At 43.3% G+C, this 20,000-nt stretch overlaps 1 protein-coding gene across 2 annotated transcripts in view; it reads left to right on the forward strand.

Annotated features, from left to right (window-relative positions):
* The window catches only part of peak1 (pseudopodium-enriched atypical kinase 1), a 64,312-nt gene that overhangs the window by 9,212 nt on the left and 35,100 nt on the right, over nt 1–20,000 (forward strand). Inside the window, exons 1-3 of one of the 2 annotated variants that reach the window (XM_060886238.1) lie at nt 11,987–12,068; nt 12,149–12,204; nt 19,683–19,741. The gene's annotated coding sequence lies outside the window, so the exon portion shown is untranslated. Of the gene's footprint in view, nt 1–11,986; nt 12,069–12,148; nt 12,205–19,682; nt 19,742–20,000 lie in introns of those variants that run through there. The other variant, XM_060886237.1, reaches the window with a different exon arrangement.

The following is a 20,000-nucleotide window of genomic DNA, read 5'->3' on the forward strand; positions in this document are numbered from 1 at the left end:
ATCAGAAATGATCTAATGGATTAATAGCGTTTGCAGTCATTCTGGGTTTGTGTTTTAGAGACATTCTGCTTCCAGTGTTCCTACAATGAGTGACAATGTGGAACAATCACACTATATGGCCAAATGTTTGTGCACCCCTGACCATCACACACACACGTGCTTGTTGAACATTACGTTCCAGATTTAGTTCCTTTAGATATAATAAGCTCCACTCTCAAGGCTGTAAAGACTTTCCACTAGATTTGTGTGGGTTAGTGATCATTCAGCTACAAGATCATTTGTGAGATCAGACACTGATGTTGTTCAGTGGGGTTCAGTCAGTGTTCCAATTCATCCCAAAGGTTTTCAGTGGGTTTGGGTCAGAGGGCTACTCTGAACAGTTCTATACTGTACTAGGCTTTTTTTTTTTTTTTTTTTAGAAAGAACCACATGAATTTGATTGACAGGTTCCCACAAATATTTGCAATACTGCGCATGGAAACGTAATGAAGCCCACTGCTGATCAAAACTACGCTTGGTGAAAGGTGGAAGTCGCAATGTTTCCAGCAGTGTCTAGGGGTTTTAAGACGGTGTATTTAAGACGCTGCTCATCTACACCTCAAGTCTGACTCTGAACTACCCGAGTAGGATCCCGGTACAAGAAAAGACTTATTTGAGAATTATTGACTCGATCCTGTCAACAGTTTCGTGGTGGTGTGGTGAAGAATTAGAGTACTCAGAGAAATCATAGAGTCCCCATCGTTCTCCTCCGTTTTTTTCCATTCTGGAAAGCGATAGATCAATAGGGTGAGAATTATTTACGAAGGCCAGCATGTCATAATCAGCAGCATTTGGTTTTCAGAACAGACCGATAACTGCTGACGATCATGAGTGAGACAGGGACTCGTATATCACGGATATGCCGCAATCGGCAGGAATAAACATTTACATGTTTTAAATAAATGCCGGAGAAAAAATGAGACGGCAGGGCAGCATGTGGGGTCAGAGATCAAAAGCATTCCTTTCATTTGACACAAGCTGCTTTTCCACAAATCCCCCGCAGGCCGAGCAAAGCAAATAAATGCTTTTGTTTGACGGCTTTACAAAACAAGCTCAGGACAAAATGACCGCATAAAGCATGTTAAACCTTTCTGTTTAAACACTGAAAAACATAAACCGAATAGTCAGAGTCATATTCTAGCTCTGTTTAACTTTGTGTGCCTGTGTGTGTCTATGTTGTGTGTGTGTCTGTGGTGTGTCTCTATGTGGTCTACAGGCTGTCCGATAGGGTGTGTGTGAATGAACCGTATGCAGTGGCGTAAAATTGAGACAAAAAGTTGAATCTGTTTTTTACACTTTCGCTTTTGTTTTTTTTCTTCATATCGATCACATCCGAGGTCATTTTAAAATCACTGCAATGATTTTTTCAGCAGTTTTCATTCACATCACAGTTCCCCAGGGTCAAAAATGTACATACAATATGTTTACTGTCTCTAAAAGAGGGATAAAAAAGGATTCCAGAAATGAACTTTGTTTTTTTGTTGTTGTTTTTTTTTGAAATATGGCCATTTGTCATAACGAGGAGTCCATCAGGAGTGTAAGTGTAGCTGTGTTGTAAAGGACCTACCTTTTAGATCCAGTGTCTTTTTGCCCTTGATACCATGGGGGGGTTAAATCCAAGCAACTCAGCCAAGAGTTTAGCAACAAATGGTTGTTGGTCTCCACATGTCTGGTTCCTCTTTAGGAACAGTTTCCAAACAGAAGGTAGCACAAGCATCTGTACAAACAAAATACATGTAAAATCGAAATAACGTGTAGGGCAACCAGACACAGCATGTTTTGAGGAAAGAACCTGAGATTTAACTCCCAGGGACGACAGAACATTTAGCTTTTAAACTAGGGTATGTTATAAGCCTTCACTTTGTCTCTATGGTAAGAAATTTGATCCTATATTGTGTACGGATTACGTTTGTGACCGATCATATTAGAGATGCGCTAACACATGCTAGCCGTGTATGTCACATTTCGTCGCTGTCTGGCGGAATCCTCGTATCTCCAAAACCGTTATTTTTCAGGAAATTAAAAAAACGCCGTACCTTATCTGCAGTGCACAGGGTTTATTCCGCGTTGCAGTGGATTGTCTTGCGCTAAATTCCTGTCCTCAGACGAGCACCAGAACTAGCGGGGGTCAAGATTATTTTTTTCTTTGAGCCCAGTGTTTTGAAGACATTTACCTCAGAAGACGTGTTGATTCGTTGCGACTCTTATTAAGGAGAAATATGCTGTGAAGCTCTCCCGCGGAGTGAGGAAGAGGTGGACAGTTGAAGTGTCCAATGGAGTTATGAGATTTGCACTCAAGCTATTTTCAAGACTTTAGATTGGTTAATAACTTGTAAAAATAACAGACCCACGTGGGAACTGACCAATAGCATCGATATGTGAAAAAATATGAAATTGACCAAATTTGGACATACGAGGTTTCCGCTCGACAGCGACGATATGTAATGTAAATGTAAACATCTTTGATACAGCACAGAAATGTCCCAGATGACACTATTTCTGCCGCTATGGCATTTCGGCTCCGTTTCAGAGATGTTATCTTTAATACGATTGATCACAAAATCTAATCTAATGTGTAGCATCTTATTAACTCACTATATTATTAAATATTGTACACAGTGGATTTTTTCTTCCTCTTCACCTTTTGGCCATTTTCTCCTCTGCTGAAGAAACTCTTAAAGGTGGGGTCTCTGTTGTTTGAAAGCCAATGTCGACATTTGAAATCACCAAAACAATCACGCCCCTAACCCAAATGGGTCCCACCCCTGTTTGGATAGCTCCGCCCCACACATACACCAGACAAGTATAACCCAAGTATAACCCAGACAAGTATTACGGAGGAACCTGCTGGGGCAGCTGACCAAGGGTAAATTTTTATCAATAAATTAACTCAGTGAGTAATACTATGGTAATACAAATGTGTTTCTGTAGTACAGTGTGTTGTACCGTGAAAGGTTTAGCTCTGTTTCACGCGTCCTACTTCTTGCCTTATCGTAAGCCTTTCTTCGCTTTCTTTCTTTGTTTTTATCCTCCATGTCAATGTTAAAACCGCTTTCTGCTGATGTCACACATGCGCGCTGAACACTCTATCCGTCCATATTGACAAGACACGCCCCTTTCTGCTCATTGGCTACACGTTAGTTTTGTTTTTGTTTAGTTTGGCGGCCCAACACAGTTTTCTGAGGCATTTCTCAAACAACGGAGACCCTAGCTTCAAAGCTCTTAAAAGTCCTCCTCACTACTCCTAACACTTTTTGGCCTTCTGAGCTCTTTTAAAGGTTAAGATGCTTTATGAATAGCTTTTATCTTTACTAAGATCTTCTCTTTAATTCTGAGGGGGAAATGCCCACATTTCTAAGATTTTTCTTAGAATTTTGTCAGTAGGAGAAACTCTTTGCGTGAAGAATTGTCTGTCATTCATGAAGAAATGAATAGAGGCCCTGGCGTTTTGGAGGACAAAAATCGGACTGTTTGGTCATGAAAAAAGGGGTTCATGCCAGAGAACAGCTGTGAAGCACAGGGGTGGTAGCATCATTGTGGACTGAACTGAGCAAGTGTCTGAGAAAGGACACCCACATGATGCTACCGATTCCCACCAGCTCTGTCAGGGGAATGAGCAGGTACTGAGTGTGAAGCTTGTGGAAGGCTGAAATTTGATTATAGTAAATTTAAAGCTGAAACATTTGTCTCTTGGATATAGTTCGGAAAGAGCTTTAGACCCAAAATGACTTTTGTCAGTAACTTTTGGTCTCGGCTTTATGTGTAATAGACGGGGTGTAGGAGAGTGTGTGTGTGTGTGATGTCTGTCTGAGAATGATGCATTAGAGAAAGCTCTGCAGAATGCCAGCAGAGTTTGTGTGGGTGTGTGGATGTGTGTAGGTGGTGAACAGGTCATGTGAAGTTGTGGGCGCTACAGCTGTAGTTGGCAGGGAAACAGCAGTGGGTGGGATTACGTGTAGAGGATAAGCTTTCGTAGGGGTTTGCCACACAAGCTCTGATATTTAGTTGAAATCCTTTATTAAAAACAGAATTGCGTGTTTGTTTCCTTTGTTACATTTCCTCTTCTTGAAGGTCCTAATAAATAGCACACACATGCTGTTTTTGGATGAATTACTGTCTTTAATACACATGCATTTAACATCCAATTGGATAAAGACTCGAGGGTGTTCAGTGTCACGGGACAAAACCCTTCAGGTTAGCTGTGTAACAATGGACGTTGTCTCAGAGCAGCTTTATAGAAGTATAGGAACAGAATAAAAATTGTAAAATTAAAAATTAAACGATTATTTATCCCCAATGATCAAACCTGAGGTGATGATGGTGGCGAGGAGGAAACCTTGAGAGGAACCAGACCCAGAAGGGAACCTCATCCTCATTTGGGGGACACTGGACAGGAAATAATGTCCTTTCTACAACAGTTTATAGTCGAGTAGAATTTTGTAACCAAGAGCTCCTAATGAACTAACAGGTCAGCGTCATTTCTGAGTTCATGACAGATTAAACACTAACTGTTAACTGACGAAGAGCCGAGCACAAGGCTGACCGACGCAACAGCAGTATAAAGGCGGCGTGATGGTCAACGTGAGGAGGCGGGTCTTGAATCCGATTGGTCTGAAGGTCGGCATAATTTTGCACATCGTCACAGCTCAGACGGTAGTTCTGTCTGTAACGTAAATGACGTTCATATTAATGCACTCGTTGTAATATTTGATATACGTTACCATGGTTACAGCCATGTGGCGAGGCTCCGCCATACTGTACAACCTTAGACTTACTTAGAAACTGATTTCAAAAGTGTTTTGTTTATCAAAGTAAAACATGCAGTTAGGCTCCACAGCGTTAATTCTATAAATCACTGAAAAGCACAGCATAACCTCTGAAACATTGCAATCGCTGGAAGTGGAGTTCCTTTAGATGGTGACATCTTAAGGATGACCTTACTGGACAATCTTTTGTAACCGAATTGATTTTTTTCCCTCCAGCCCTTGTGGTCATCATTGTCAGGCTGAGCAGGTTTCACTGTAGATAATGCGTATTAGGAAGCGACGACAGAAAATGAAGCTGGAACCACACGCAGCCGGGTTAGGGCAAAGATTTCCGACTATGGCCGCCAACCAAGAGAGAAAATGTCGAGTCATTAAGCCTCGGTGCCAAACAGGAAGTAGCTAGAGGAGCTCTGTCTTGTGGCCATGAGATACCTCCTTAGGAATCTGTCTCTCTCTCTCTCTCTCTCTCTCTCTCTCTCTCTCTGTGTGTGTGTGTGTGTGTGTGTGTGTCTAAAAGAGTGTGTAAGAGTATGTGTGTGTGTTTTTTCCTGGCACTAGTTATGCGCTCCAAGTCTGGTTTCTGTGTTTGGATGGACAGGTGGAATTTGTAGGTGTGTGTTTAAGAAGGAGAGAAAAAAGTGTGTGTGTGTGTGTGTTCTGACACTGTCTTGTACATGTTTCCTGCTGTTCCCTTTGGCTCTGCACCAGTCATGTGACTCTGTCATTCCTGCTCTGTCTTAATAAGCCGCACAATGAGCAGTCCCTCTTTCCTAAACATACTCATGACTATGGGATTAAATGTAGGACTCTCTTGGACATCCTGCGGTCATTTGTTCTGGAGGAACTTATTAGCAAAGGAATTGGGCAAATTACAACAGGACTTGTTAAGCTTTAATTATGTGCGTAGGCTGTGCCGTAAATCCATCCAGACAAAGAGGTCATTGCTAACGGTTGCTCTGATTTGCAGTACAGGGGCATGATTCGTGTTGCGGTTGGATGTTCAGCATTGTGTGTGTATGAAAGAGAGAGAGAGAGAGCGAGAGAGAGAGCGAGGGAGAGGCCTTAGGAGCTTGGGAGTCTACCAAACTGTAATTACTGCCAAGTACAAACACATTGGCCATTTCCACGGGTGGCTGCACTCACCATGACGCGCCTTCCTGTGGACCCACTGCAGTCTAGTGTATAGAGCCAAAGAGGTTCTATTCCCTGTTCCACAGCACGACGACACGGCCGTGACTGATAAAATAATACTTAAAAAAAACCTATTTGAAGTAGATGTTAAACACCACCATGTGTCACAACCGCTGTCTGTAGATGAATGCAGGTTTAGTAATCTAAATAAACAGCATTATGGCCATTGTGAAGATTTCCGCTAACGGAAAGAGTTCTTGCTTGTTCTTATCAAAATCTTACTTAAGGCTTTTTATCAGCCTCAAATGCAGGAGAAAAAACAAGTCTTTAATTTTCCTGGCGTCATTTTCAGAACACGGCGAACTGGCAATAGAGCAGAACTAATACCGTGTCATGTATTTGATCCTGTTATTATAAATGATCTACTTTTACATTGAGCACTTTTTCTAGTAGGAACACCGACTCATTCACTGCACTTATCTAATCAGCCGATCATTTGGCTTCAGTTAATATTCACATCGACCATCAGAATGGGGCAAAAATATGAGCTCAGTGATTTTGACTCTGGCACGATTGCTGGTGCCGGGTCTTCTTTTTTTTTTTCCCCCCAGTCTGTCCAGTGTAGGTGCCCACTGTAGCCTCAGATTCCTATTACTGTCTGACAGTTGTGTGGAACCTGACGTGGTCTTCTGGTGTTGGAGCTCCTCCACCTCAAGTTTTGATGTTTTCTTCCATCCGATCTCGCTCACTAACCAGCCTATCTGACATCAACCACCATGCCAAGTCCCAGATGCCCCTTTTCCACCAAAAAGAACCGGGTGCTGGTTCAGAGCTAGCACTAGTGCTGGTTCAAAATTGGTTCCAACTTTTTTACAGCGGCAAACACAAACACAACAACAACAGTGGCTGTTGCTTTACTGTTAATGCTCATGGCTTTGTGATCCTGCACTGGCATCCAAACGCGGCGAATCTCACGTGTACGTGCAGCTCCATGTAATTTGTATTAACGGAGGTTGTAATCGAGAAAGTACATAACGTTATTTTATCATTAACACAGAAAAAAGTTAGCCTTAGCATGTAGCTACCAACTATTATGTCTGCTGATAATGTATCATATTGCGGTAAAGTAAAAGTGTATTAAACATTAGTATACTTAAGGTACATTATCAAATGCACTAACAGTAGCCCCGCCCACAGCTCCTGATGTTAGCAGTTTTTAAGTCTAGACCAGCAACGTTTTGGTGCTACTTAAGCACCACTTTTCCTGGTTCAGGGCCGGTGCTTTGGCGATCGAAAAAGAAAGAACTGGTTCTAAATTAGGCTCCGAACCAGCACTCAAACTGCCTCGGTGGAAAAGGGGCAATAGGCAGGGCTTTTTTGTTCCGACGTTTGACGTGAACGTGAACCAAAGCGTTCGACCTGATTTTGCCACGACTTTCTAAACTGTGCTGCAGCCACACGATCGGCTAACTGCACGAACGCGCTAGTGGATGTACAGGTGTGTTCCCAATAAACTGCTCTGTGTGTAGAACTGAGACGTTCATCGTTTGTAGGTCACACAGAATTTGAATAAAAATCGAATTGTTCCTGTGCTCGTGCACAAATGAGGTTCTGCATGATAAACGATCACGACATCGCTATTTGCATCGTCTGTCATATTCTGCTTTTCTGATGTATTACGGGGCATAAAGATAAAACGTGTATTATTTAAAATATGAGCAAAAAACATTTTAATAAAGGTCTATTACAAGATTTCTTTTAAACGCTTCATTATGGGATTTTATTATTATTTACGATTCTTGAAGGCATTTGATTAAGTGTGCATGTCGACACCTGTAGAGTTTATATCTGGACTAAACACTGCGCGTTCTGATAAACACACACCTGTATGTACAGGCAGACCAGCCGAGGGCCTCAACACGATGGCCATAGCTTATTAACACGTGGCTGTGCTCATTCCCTCACATTAGGATCGTGTTCGTAAGTGGTGATAGGTTTTGGCCTCGCTTTTAAGGATGTCAGCAGCAGTGCTCAGTAGGAGATGAGACAAAAGCATGACGTAAGTAAAACGCATGCTTAGTGTATGCTGTCATCGTAGTGCCACTTTTTCCAGTCTGGCTTCCAGAAAAAAGTTCCAGTAGAATGTGTGCTGTGTCACGTCTTAAATGGTCCCCGTGCAAGAAAAGTAACGGTTCCGTTTTGAACGTCCCCCATGTTTCCTGTCAGGACGTCTCGTCGCTGTGGTAATTATAATAAATTTAGAGGAATCTTAGAGGAGCGAAGCTTGTGTGCGTCTATCCGCCGATTTTTACTGCAGTCACGTGCGGCTCGTCTGTCTGCTTCCCAAGTGCAACTAATCCCATCTGATCTGACCGAACCTGCGCACTAGTATAGCAGTTAAATATCGTGCTTTGAAGTATTGTGGTAGCACAAGAAAGAACAAACAGAAAGACTTTCTCTTAATCACTCAAAGTTTTAGGAGTTTATAAAGGTCACTGTGAACTTCAGCCTCCCCTTTTGGGATTGTGTGTGTGTGTCTGTGTGTGTGTGTCTGTGTGTGTGTGTGTCTGTGTGTGTGTGTCTGTGTGTGTGTGTCTGTGTGTGTGTGTGTCTGTGTGTGTGTGTCTGTGTGTGTGTGTGTCTGTGTGTTTGTGTCTGTGTGTGTGTGTCTGTGTGTGTGTGTCTGTGTGTGTGTGTCTGTGTGTGTGTGTCTGTGTGTGTGTCTGTGTGTGTGTCTGTCTGTGTGTGTGTCTGTCTGTGTGTGTGTGTGTCTGTGTGTGTGTGTGTCTGTGTGTGTGTGTGTCTGTGTGTGTGTGTGTCTGTGTGTGTGTGTCTGTGTGTGTGTGTCTGTGTGTGTGTGTGTGTGTCTGTGTGTGTGTGTGTCTGTGTGTGTGTGTGTCTGTGTGTGTGTGTGTCTGTGTGTGTGTGTCTGTGTGTGTGTGTGTCTGTGTGTCTGTGTGTGTCTCTGTGTGTGTGTGTGTGTCTGTGTGTGTCTCTGTGTGTGTGTGTGTCTCTGTGTGTGTGTGTGTGTCTCTGTGTGTGTGTGTGTGTGTCTCTGTGTGTGTGTGTGTGTGTCTCTGTGTGTGTGTGTGTGTCTCTGTGTGTGTGTGTGTGTCTCTGTGTGTGTGTCTCTGTGTGTGTCTCTGTGTGTGTGTCTCTGTGTGTGTGTCTGTGTGTGTGTGTCTCTGTGTGTGTGTGTGTGTCTCTGTGCGTGTGTGTGTCTCTGTGTGTGTGTGTGTCTCTGTGCGTGTGTGTGTCTCTGTGCGTGTGTGTGTCTCTGTGCGTGTGTGTGTCTCTGTGCGTGTGTGTGTCTCTGTGCGTGTGTGTGTCTCTGTGCGTGTGTGTGTCTCTGTGCGTGTGTGTGTCTCTGTGCGTGTGTGTGTCTCTGTGTAAGAGGGAGAGAGAATGAAAGGAATGCATTGGATATTTTTATAGAACAGATCATTCACAGTGTATCAGGAGATGGATGTGGACACAACAGGCTCTGGACAGGGTCTCGGTCTAGACAAAGGGAGTGTGTGTGTGTGTGTGTGTGTGTGTGTGTGTGTCGCGCTTCTGAGAGGGTGTATGAAATGAAAATCCAGACTGGTTGGTGGTGGTATTGTGGTTCTTGTGCTTACAATACACTGTCATGTCCTGTTCTACCCTGTGTAGTGAACATACTGTATATAGAGAACCTGAAGCCATTTGGGATTCTGTAACTTTACTGTGTGAAATTAGCTGACGTGTTCATGCTTGCAACCCAGTAAAACATGTTCATTTGTCGAAGCTGTTTGTTACTCATTCAAATTAATCTTCAGGTATCAGTAATGCTGCTAAATAAAGCTTTGCAAACTGAAAAGTGTTTAGTGACTTTTGTGTTCGATTTCATGCTTGTGTAGGTTGAAATTAGAACGTGTTTTTTTTTTTTTTTTTAATAAAAACCCCACCGACCTCCTTTAACGACTCTGAAGAGAAGAACACATACGTTACAACAGCACAGTAACAGGATGGTTCACGTCGGCATTGCCAGAACTATGTAGCTGAGGCGATATCCTTTTAAACGCTGTATCGGGTTTCGAAACGTTTTCGTCTGCCGAGAAGGATTCTGGCGTCTTCTGGGACCTCGAGCTCGAATGAGGGGGTCGTCTAACAGCTTCAATTAAATACGGAGGTTCCACCGAGTTGCAAAGAAGTTGATGAGAAGGTATTAAAAACAGCAGGGCAGGAACCTGGGAGCTCTGAACATCATAAAGGTTTGACTGATGGATATGTTTAGGCCCGAACTTTAGAAATGTGCTGTCTGTTAGTCACAGAGGGAGCTGTTATGTAACGTCTCTGTGCCAGGGACGACACGGTTTTCCTCTGAAGTCGACTTGGGCTGGGTGAAGGAGCGTGGGTCTGTGTTTGAGTAGATAGAATCAGACTGAATAACAAAGTATAATACCTTCACCACAACATTCTCAGTTCTCCTGATGTCTCTCCTCAGTCACGGTTTATTTGCTTTTCCTTTCATCGTGGACTGTTGTTATTTTTCCATCGATGTCGGGGTTTTTTTGTGCTATAAATCGCAGCATTTCGACTTTATTGAAATTCATCGAACAAGTGGCATGTAATTCTGGTACATTTGAAAAAAAACCTTCGTCTCATACGATAAGCCTTTGTGTTTACAATACAGTGACCTTTGACCTGGCCTGGTCAACATGCTCTTGTTAGAGATGGCGACTTCTCTGTAATCTTTCCAGACACTTAGCTTGACCTCCAGCGTGTCGCAGAATGTTTTTTTTTTCCCCCCCTTCTCTAGAGGCCAGGGATCCATAAATGCATTTAATTTGACATGGTCTACCACATCCTTTGATTTGGGGGTCTCTGAAGGTTAGTTGGGGGTCTGAGATTATTTTTTAGGTGGCAAGACTTTACAAGGAAAATGTAAAGGATTACAAAGGTTGTCGTTTTAGGTAATGTGAGCAGCACATAGCTGGAGTGTGTGCTAGAGAACCAGACCATCATACCCCAGGCAAGACCTTGGGGTGGTCGCTTACAACCCAGTCCACCTGGAGTTTCATGCACTGACTTTCATGTAGACTCCCTTCATAGCTTCTGAAGCTACACAGATGCTTCCCAAGTTCCCCCAAGCTGTGGAAGTGTAGGAGCTAATTTTAACAATTTAGCATCTGCGGGAAACTGAACCCATAGTGCTGGTTGGTTCCATGGGAAGTTGAGTGTCCATGATGTGAGTCCTTGCTCTGATAACTGACACAGGGAGTTATTCTGTAGTCAAAGGCACGGACATCCACGAAGGGGCATATCCGGTAGTACGAGACGTGAAAGCAATTCGTGGAACATGGCTCTGAATTACACAGAAGATGGAGAGATTCAAAAGATGTAAGGACTTCTGGGTACCCAGGTGTGTGAAATTACAGGAAATTAACCAAAAGCAGAAACTCTGGAGATCCTGACCACTAGCTCAGGGAGTGACCAAAAACTTTTGTATCCACGTCTGCAGTCTTCTCAAAGGTAAAGGTTACTGTAACGTAAGATCCTCTCTTATAAGATTGATTGTGCCGCTCGGCTCCCGATCTGTCTGAAAAATATTTGTTTTGCTTGGTGGTAATTGCGTTGGCTAGACGGCACGCTGGAGCTGAAACACCAGATCAGTCAAGTTTCCATGTGTGATCGTGACCTATTTAGCGATTTCACACACAACAGATGATCTTTGTGTCTTAAGAATGTCTGCCGTTGTCGTGGTTATCACGAGCCACGTCTCAAAACGGACGAAATGTACAAGAGAATGTCCTGGGTGACGGACCTTTTTAAAATTCAGTCACAATCGAGCAACCCGTAATGTAGTACGTCTCCTCTCACAGTTCTCTCCAGAGGATATGAAGGAGCTTCACTAGGAGTTGTCTTAAAAAGGAGAGCTGAAGGAAAGCAAAGAGTAAACAGTCTTTTAGTGTCAAGAAACAAAGACCTTATATAGTGTTTTTCATGCTCTCGCTCTCTCTCGCTCTCTCTCTCGCTCTCTCTCTCTCTCTCTCTCGCTCTCTCTCTCGCTCTCTCTCTCTCTCTCTCTGCATGATGAGAGATTTATGCAATGGGCTGTAAAGAGTAAGGCAAGGATGCACTGCTGCGCTCTGCTCTGCCCAGACCGAGGTAACTGATGTGTTTTAAATGAAAGCAGGTCTCACCACATGGTGGAGGTTCTCCTTTCACCATTGTTTTTTATCCTTTAGGTAAAGTTTTAAGGATCATAAGGAACATTTTTGCTCTCACGCCAGTCAAGTCCCAGGTGGGTGTGTATTTTATCCGAATAAACTTCTTCTGCTAGCTTCTGCTGGCCGGCTAACGTCGTTAAGGACGTGTAAGAACCATGAGGTTCCTCTTGACGTTTGTGTGTAGGAGGCAGAGTGGGTACGTTTTCCGGATGTGGAAGCACGTCCAAACGCACACACTGTGTACACTGAAGAATGTAGTGATGTGTGGGTGTGGGAGCTCAAACCGCTGGAAGGGGTGTGAGGGCTCGTTTCTCATGACCACGGTCAGAGGCATATGGACATGCCCAAACATGTTCCAAGCTATAAGCCTGGAGTTTACTACAGGCTTTTAATAAAAGCTGGGTTATTAATTCATGCTGTGCACTAGGAATTAACATTTTGAGCACATCAGTGTTACCAAAATAAAAACACTTCATGGTAACAAGTGTTTCTGTTGGTACATCTCCGTTCAACAGGCCACAGATGTTACAAGATGGATTTCTGAGGTAACGCGCTTTGCAACTAGACCTGTGTCAAACATTGTTTGTGTCGAAGTCTTAAAAAACAGATTAATGTTTCAGTTAAAGGTAGGTTTGGGTATCAAAAGAAATTTTCCGGTTCCGGTTCCAGTTCTGCCTTACGAATGCACAATATTTAAACAATTCCATTTGTGTTTATTAATCACTCTTTAAATATTTTAAACAGAGCATTTCAATTCATATCGATTTAAATGTAAATAAATCCAACATCAAATTTAACATCCAGAATTACAACTTAGCAAAACAGTTAGCAATTTTTCTGAAGAAACATTAACATGTCTGCTTTCTCTGGGAGAAGACGAGACCTTTCCTGGCTTACTGTATCTCCAGCTGTGGAGAAAACCCTCTCAGAGGGGGGAGATTTGTTTCATTGTTGTAGCTTTGGAAATGAATCCAAACTTTAGACTTTTTTAGACATGTTTAACACAAAGCGTACCTCAGCACAGCAGCACGAGTGACTGATTTCTGTTGTAAACTGCGTTAATTTGGTTGCATGACTGTAAAACAATTAATCTTCATGATGTAATACATGGCTATTTAAAGTGACCGCTCCCAGCGCTTTGCCCGTCATCGCATCGGAACTGCGTTTGGAACCGAAACTTAAAAATTCCGCGCGGTTCCGGTTCCTGTTAAAAAACAGAACCGGTTCCCAACCCTAGTTAAAGGAGATTAACATGGGGGCAAAGGTGGCTTAGTGGTTTTCATCACACCTCCAGGGTTGGGGATTTGATTCCTGCCTCCACCCTTTCTTGTACTTCAGGGGCTTCTTCCTGGCTCTCTGGGTTTCTCTGCCCGGTCTAGAGACGTGCGTTAGTGTGAACGAGTGAGTGTGATCATGCCCTGCATCGAGTTGGCACCCCGTCCTGGGCATCCACCTACCTTGTGCACCAGACGATAGATGGATGTGTGATGATGAACATGGTTACAGATCAACAAATTAGGACTCAGCTCTCTCTCACTCTCTCTTCCCCATAAATGACTTGCATCCCTGGAACGGCTCAGTGTAAAGTTTGCTCGGTGACCTAATTGGTCTGGATGCTGTTAAGATAATAAGTGAGGTTGTTATGGTAATAATGCTCAACAAACTCAGGAAGGCAATACAGTCATGGGACAAAGAAAAAAGTAAACCTGCTTTCAGTTCAGTTCTTCAATCCCATGTGAACTCGCAGCCGATCTCAATATGGCGTCCTTCAGTAACATTCAGAAACCTGCTGGTGGAAAATAAGTGTGTCTAATTGCTAACGTCATTAAGGGAATAACTAGTAGGAAGAGGAAGAGGAGTTAAACCATTAAGAAGACCATTATGAATGCAGATCTTGAATGCGGTTTGGTGTTCTGGAGCATTTAAGTGAATGTTTACATCATACCAAGAAGAACAGATATCAGTGAGGACCTTAGAGAAGAACCTGGTCCTGCTCGTTAATCTGAAAAGGGTTAGAAGGCCATCTCCAAACCATGTAAAATGGAGATCACCGTGGTACAGTGAGAGACTGTTTACAAACACATCCAGACCATCATCTAATGCTCTGAGATGTAAAGAAAAACCTGACCGCTGCCTCATGTAGCTTTAGTTAAATGTTTACGTTCATGACCGCACCATCAGACAAAAATTGAACAAGTAATTCTTCTCCTAGAGAACGGAGGTTTACAGAGATGCTTCTGAACAAACCAGAGAAGTTCTGCAACGGGTATCTGGCAGACAAGAACATGGTGGAGACGAGACGTTTGGTTATCGTGCACAACAGCATGTTTGGCTAAGGCTAAGGACAGGAACAGGTTACGGGACAGCGTGAGGGCTCAGCAGCTTTTTCCATATTTACCTTCAATATTATTTCATGGGCATTAAAAATGAATGGATATAGTAGCACTTAGAAATTATTGCACGTGGAGTTTCTACACAGGAAAACGTTTAGGAGAATTTGAAGTTCCTGTAAGTACAAGAATAATTACAGAAGCCTTTTCAGGTCCTGGTGGAGTTTGAGAGACTCACTGACCAGGTACTTAAACCAGACGCTGCGATGCTGATTTTGCACTGCATGGATTTAGAAAAACTTTTGCACAGCGATGATCATTAGCACAGTAGGCACGATGCCCAAACCTCTCTCGAGTGAGCTCACTCCAACCCCCAAATATTGTGCTCAATAAAAAAAACATCACCTCTTCTCTTTCTTTGCTGTAATCATGGCAAAGCCCAGGTCCTGAAAATACAGCAGATGGAAATGTTATATGATGTAATTCAGAAAACACCTCAATCTTTATCTTTGTACTTTCTCTCCCTCTCTCAAACACACACACGCGCGCACACACACACACACACACACACACACACACACACACACACACACACACAGCCAGATTCCTAAGGAGGTATCTCATGGCTACAAGACAGATCTCCTCTAGTATGACTGTTATAACACACTGCACATACTATGAAGCTCCACAGAAACACTGTTGTACATTTTGTACACGTTATCAACTCAAAAACGAGACAGACAGCAGCTCTCCACCCGAACGTAACACACGAACGGGGAAGAAAATCGATTTTTGCTTCCCTGTGTATAGAATCTATTGCTTTCTGTCACAGTGAATGTTTTTTTTATCATGTAATATTAAAAATGTAACTATTTAATAGCATCACTGATTTAGAAGACAACTCTATTGTCTTCGAACTGAAAACGAAGGAACACTCCTTTACCTGCCCTTTTATTGGTACTGAAATAGTCTGTGACCTTTTGAATTGGAAAAAACCAGCAGTTTGGTTAAGTGATTATATTTTGGGCCGGATGTCAGTCAGGTGTGTCAACGTTTGGCCCCACAGTGCATTCGTTTCTGTGCTTCCTGTTTATGAGCCACTTTTAATTCACATGATGATGCTCCAAACTGCTGGACTGAAAGAAAGCAAAGGAAGAAAGAGAGAGAGAGCGAGGAATGAAGGAATGTATGAATGAAAGAAGAAAGGAAGGAATAAAGGAAGGAAGAACGGAAGCTGTTCTTGCCCCTATTGTTTAGTGTGTGTGTGTGTGTGTGTGTGTGTGTGTGTGTGTGTGTGTTTCACACCTCAGGCCTTTCCGTCTTTTTGGAATGAGATGAAGCAACATGGAACGTGGATGATGTAGATGCAGGAGAAGATTTTAGCATCGTGATTTCCTGTAAACACTTTGGCCTCCCTGCTAGAACGCATCACTCAAGTCTGTGCGTGTGTGTGTGTGTGTGTGTGTGTGTGTGTGTGTGTGTGTGTGTGTGTGTGTGTGTGTGTGTGTGCACGTTAAAGTGTTTGTAGGTGTGCGAGCACCAGAGCAGAGTGCTAATGTAAGGATATTGAGAGCCCAAAAGGTTGTTCTCTCTCTCTCTCTCTCTCTCTCTCTCTCTCTCGCTCACTATCCCTGCTTCTCTCACTCTGTGTCTCTCTCTCTCTCTCTCTCTCTCTCTGTATCTCTCTCTCTCTCTCTCTCTCTCTCTCTCTCTCTCTCTCTCTCTCTCTCTCTCTCTCTCTCTCTCTATCTGATTAGGTGATGCTTTAGAGCAGCTCTGCCATTACACAATTTATCATTCTCTCTGAGAGCTAATCTCACTCTCTCTCTATCTCTCTCTCTCTCTCTCTCTCTCTCTCTCTCTGTGTGTGTTTGTGTTTGAAAGCACACACTGAACCCTGTGAAAGGCTGGAAGTGATTATTAATCTAGGTCAATTTAGCTCGGTGTGTTTGGAAAGTTACTTCTCATCTGTCCACATGGAGAGCGTGTGTGTGTGTGTGTGTGTGTGTGTGTGTGTGTGTGTGTGCCTTAACTCTACAGTAACACAAACAGAGTTCTTGGAGCTCTCCTACAGTTTTGTAGTGCCGCTGCTCTCCTCATTTGAATGCTGGTTAATGAGAGTGTGAGGACACTTCAGTCCTGACCACAAGCACAGCAGCTCCTGGCTTCTTTCATTTTGCCTGTAGGAAGGCAGCGTTATTATTATTATTATTATTATTATTATTATTATTATTATTATTATTATTATTATTATTATTATTATTATTATTATCATCAGTGGTGCCCAGTTTTGTCACAACTATTCATGCGTACTTTCCGGTCAGAGCCCCTTTCCTAGCAACCGGCAAAAAGATCCTGCGCCAGATGAAATGTGCAGCTCTTCTGGAGGGCAGAGCAGATCTGTGTGTGTGCGCGTGTGCGCGCGTGTGTGTGTCTGTGTGTGTGCGTGTGTTCCATATAGTTAGGGAGGAGAAACAGAGAGATGATGGTGGTGTTGTGTTGCAGGATTATATGAAGTGACTAATGATTTTGTGCTGACACGTTAAACACAGATGAGTGACGGACAACGACGCAGGATTTTATTCGGTCACCCAAAACGTGTCATGATCATTTTTCAACCAGAAGAACTAATTTACTGAAAAATGTTAAATGAGTTTGTTACAGGTTTGAAGCATGCAGGAGGTTTGTGTGAATGATGTCTTTTACTCATTTAATTAAACTATTAAATGTTTAATAGTTATTCGAAGCTATTAATGTATCACTTCAGCTTTTGGGAAAAACTTTATTATTATTTTTTTTTAATAAAATACTAAACCTATAAATACTGCAGCAGTTTTATAACTGAAGCAGCGAATCACTTCCTATGTCAATCCTGTTTGTTGTGTAATAAATCTGTGGCGCTCTGAGAGACGGAAAGCACAAAAGAACAGAGAGATGGAGGAGAATACGGTGAGAAAGGTGGGTTAGTGTGCGTGTGTGTGTGCGTGCGTGTGTGTGTGTGCGCGTGTGTGTGCGTGCGTGTGTGTGTGTGTGCGTGTTCCAGACCTGTAGGAAAAGCCTCCTTTATAAATCCTTCACTGTAGAAGAGCGAGACGTATTCACAAACCTCCTGCGTTAGAAATTTGCGCAGCTCGTCTGTTCAGGGTTTGAGGCAGACACTGAATCGGACAACATGGTGACAGGTCACTTACATTCCCACAATCTGCTGAGGTGAAGCAAGCGAGCGCTGTCAGGTTTCATTAATAAATGAGATTTAAACGCTAACGGAAGGCTGGTAGGTAAAACGCCTGCATCAGAGACTTCTAATCACCTGCCGAAGGTCTCACCGCGTTCACTCCATCTTTTTTCCTCTAGACCGTGAAAATGTTTTAGCAGAACGAATTGCGCACAAATCTGATTTTATATTTGTCCACACCGCCTCTATGACTTTGCGCTTCTTCTGCTTTGTCAATCGTTTTATTTCGTGAGCGAAGCCGAGCTTAACGTATAATCGTCTGTGTAACGTGAGAACTGCTGGTCTTCATCCATCTACTGGTTGCATTATCTTCATTAATGTCTCAGTAGTTTCAGTTGCTGTTTGGTTTCTTTTATGGGAAACGGAACCAACTCGAGAAAACCTTTGTTAGTCCTCAACAGTAGGGTTTAAAAACATGTCCTGCTCGCAGCGTCAATTCAGATTCAATTCAAGGGCAACTTGGTTTGTAGTTTTTACACACGAGTAGATTGTAATTCTGCGTCTGTAGCTGTTGTAGAGCGGAAATAAGGGAGAAAGAGACAAATAGAGGAAGGGAAGTGAGAAAGACAGACAGATGGTAAATGAGTGAAGATTCCAGAGGCATTGTGTGTGTTTGTGTGCGACTGGGTGTGTGTGAAGTTCCTGTAATAACTAGGTTGGTGGTTTAGAGCACAGTTTATATTAACTGCTTACCAGCACCATTAAAAAGCACACACACTCGTATCTCTCTCTCTCTCTCTCACTCTCTCTCTCACACACACACACACACACACACACACACAGAAAGTGAGTCATCATGTCAGTACTGCAACAGATTCCCTACATCACTTATTCATTTTTCTGAGATTTTTCAAAAATATTTTTGACGGTTTCCTTTTTTTAAGCACATATGAGGAATGCAGTGGGATTGAGGGTGGGGGTGGTATTAAAGGGGACGTGTGGGCGGGCTTGTGAGGATGGGGTTGTGAGGGTGGGTGGGGTTGTGAGGGGATTGTGAGGTTGGGTGGGGTTGTGAGGGTGGGATTGTGAAGTTGTGAGGGTGGGGTTGTGAGGGTGAGTGGGGTTGTGAGGTTGTGAGGGTGGGACTGTGAGGTTGTGAGGGTGGGTTTGTGAGGTTGTGAGGGTGAGATTGTGGGATTGTGAGGTTGTGAGGGTGGGGTTGTGAGGGTGAGTGGGGTTGTGAGGTTGTGAGGGTGGGACTGTGAGGTTGTGAGGGTGGGTTTGTGAGGTTGTGAGGGTGAGATTGTGGGATTGTGAGGGTGGGTTTGTGAGGTTGTGAGGGTGGGATTGTAGGGTTGTGAGAGTGGGATTGTGAGGGTGGGTTTGTGAGGTTGTGAGTGTGGGATTGTGAGGTTGTGAGGGTGGGATTGTGAGGGTGGGATTGTAGGATTGTGAGGGTGGGGTTGTGAGGGTGGGATTGTGAGGGTGGGATTGTGAGGTTGTGAGGGTGGGTTTGTGAGGTTGTGAGGGTGGGATTGTGAGGTTGTGAGTGTGGGATTGTGAGGTTGTGAGGGTGGGATTGTGAGGGTGGGATTGTAGGATTGTGAGGGTGGGGTTGTGAGGTTGTGAGGGTGGGATTGTGAGGGTGGGATTGTAGGATTGTGAGGGTGGGGTTGTGAGGGTGGGATTGTGAGGGTGGGATTGTGAGGTTGTGAGAGTGATGAGTGTCAGTCAGCCAGCGTGTAAATATTTCTGCATTTTCAGCTTTTCCAAAATCCTCTGAATGCGTCCCAGCTCCTCTCATCCAGGTGATGCAGATTTTGTCACATTTTCTAATAAAAAGTGCAGATATCTAATACATTCACTGATTTCGATTTAAACCCTGAAGCAGAGCTTTGCTAATGAACGTGTCGTAAATCTCACGCTTTTCCCAGCATCATTACACAGACATTTTGCCTCGTAAAAGCATTAAGCAGAATGTATTAGCTTTTTTTTTTTTTTGATGGATGCTCTGTGAATGCATTAAGGCTTTCTCTTCTTCCTGCAGATCTCCCAGCTGTGCTGAAAAGAAAACACGCTGTGGAAGAGAAGCGCAGTTCAGATTGTGTGAGTAGAAACGACCCCAAAACCTCTCGTATGATGTTGGAACAATGTTTAAGGAAAAGGGGATTAGGTGTCTGGTATGGTGATATGTCACACACACACACACACACACACACACACACACACACACACACACACAGCATTAAGAAGAAGAGTGTGTGTGTGAGAGAGTGTGTCTTTCATCTGTGTTCGGCTGAGTGAGTATGATTATATGCTGATGCTGTCTGAAGGCATGCTTCCTTTATCTAAAGGTTTAAAATGG

This window comes from Tachysurus vachellii, chromosome 14 (assembly GCF_030014155.1).
Source record: "Tachysurus vachellii isolate PV-2020 chromosome 14, HZAU_Pvac_v1, whole genome shotgun sequence".
Classification (NCBI taxonomy): Eukaryota; Metazoa; Chordata; class Actinopteri; order Siluriformes; family Bagridae; genus Tachysurus; species Tachysurus vachellii.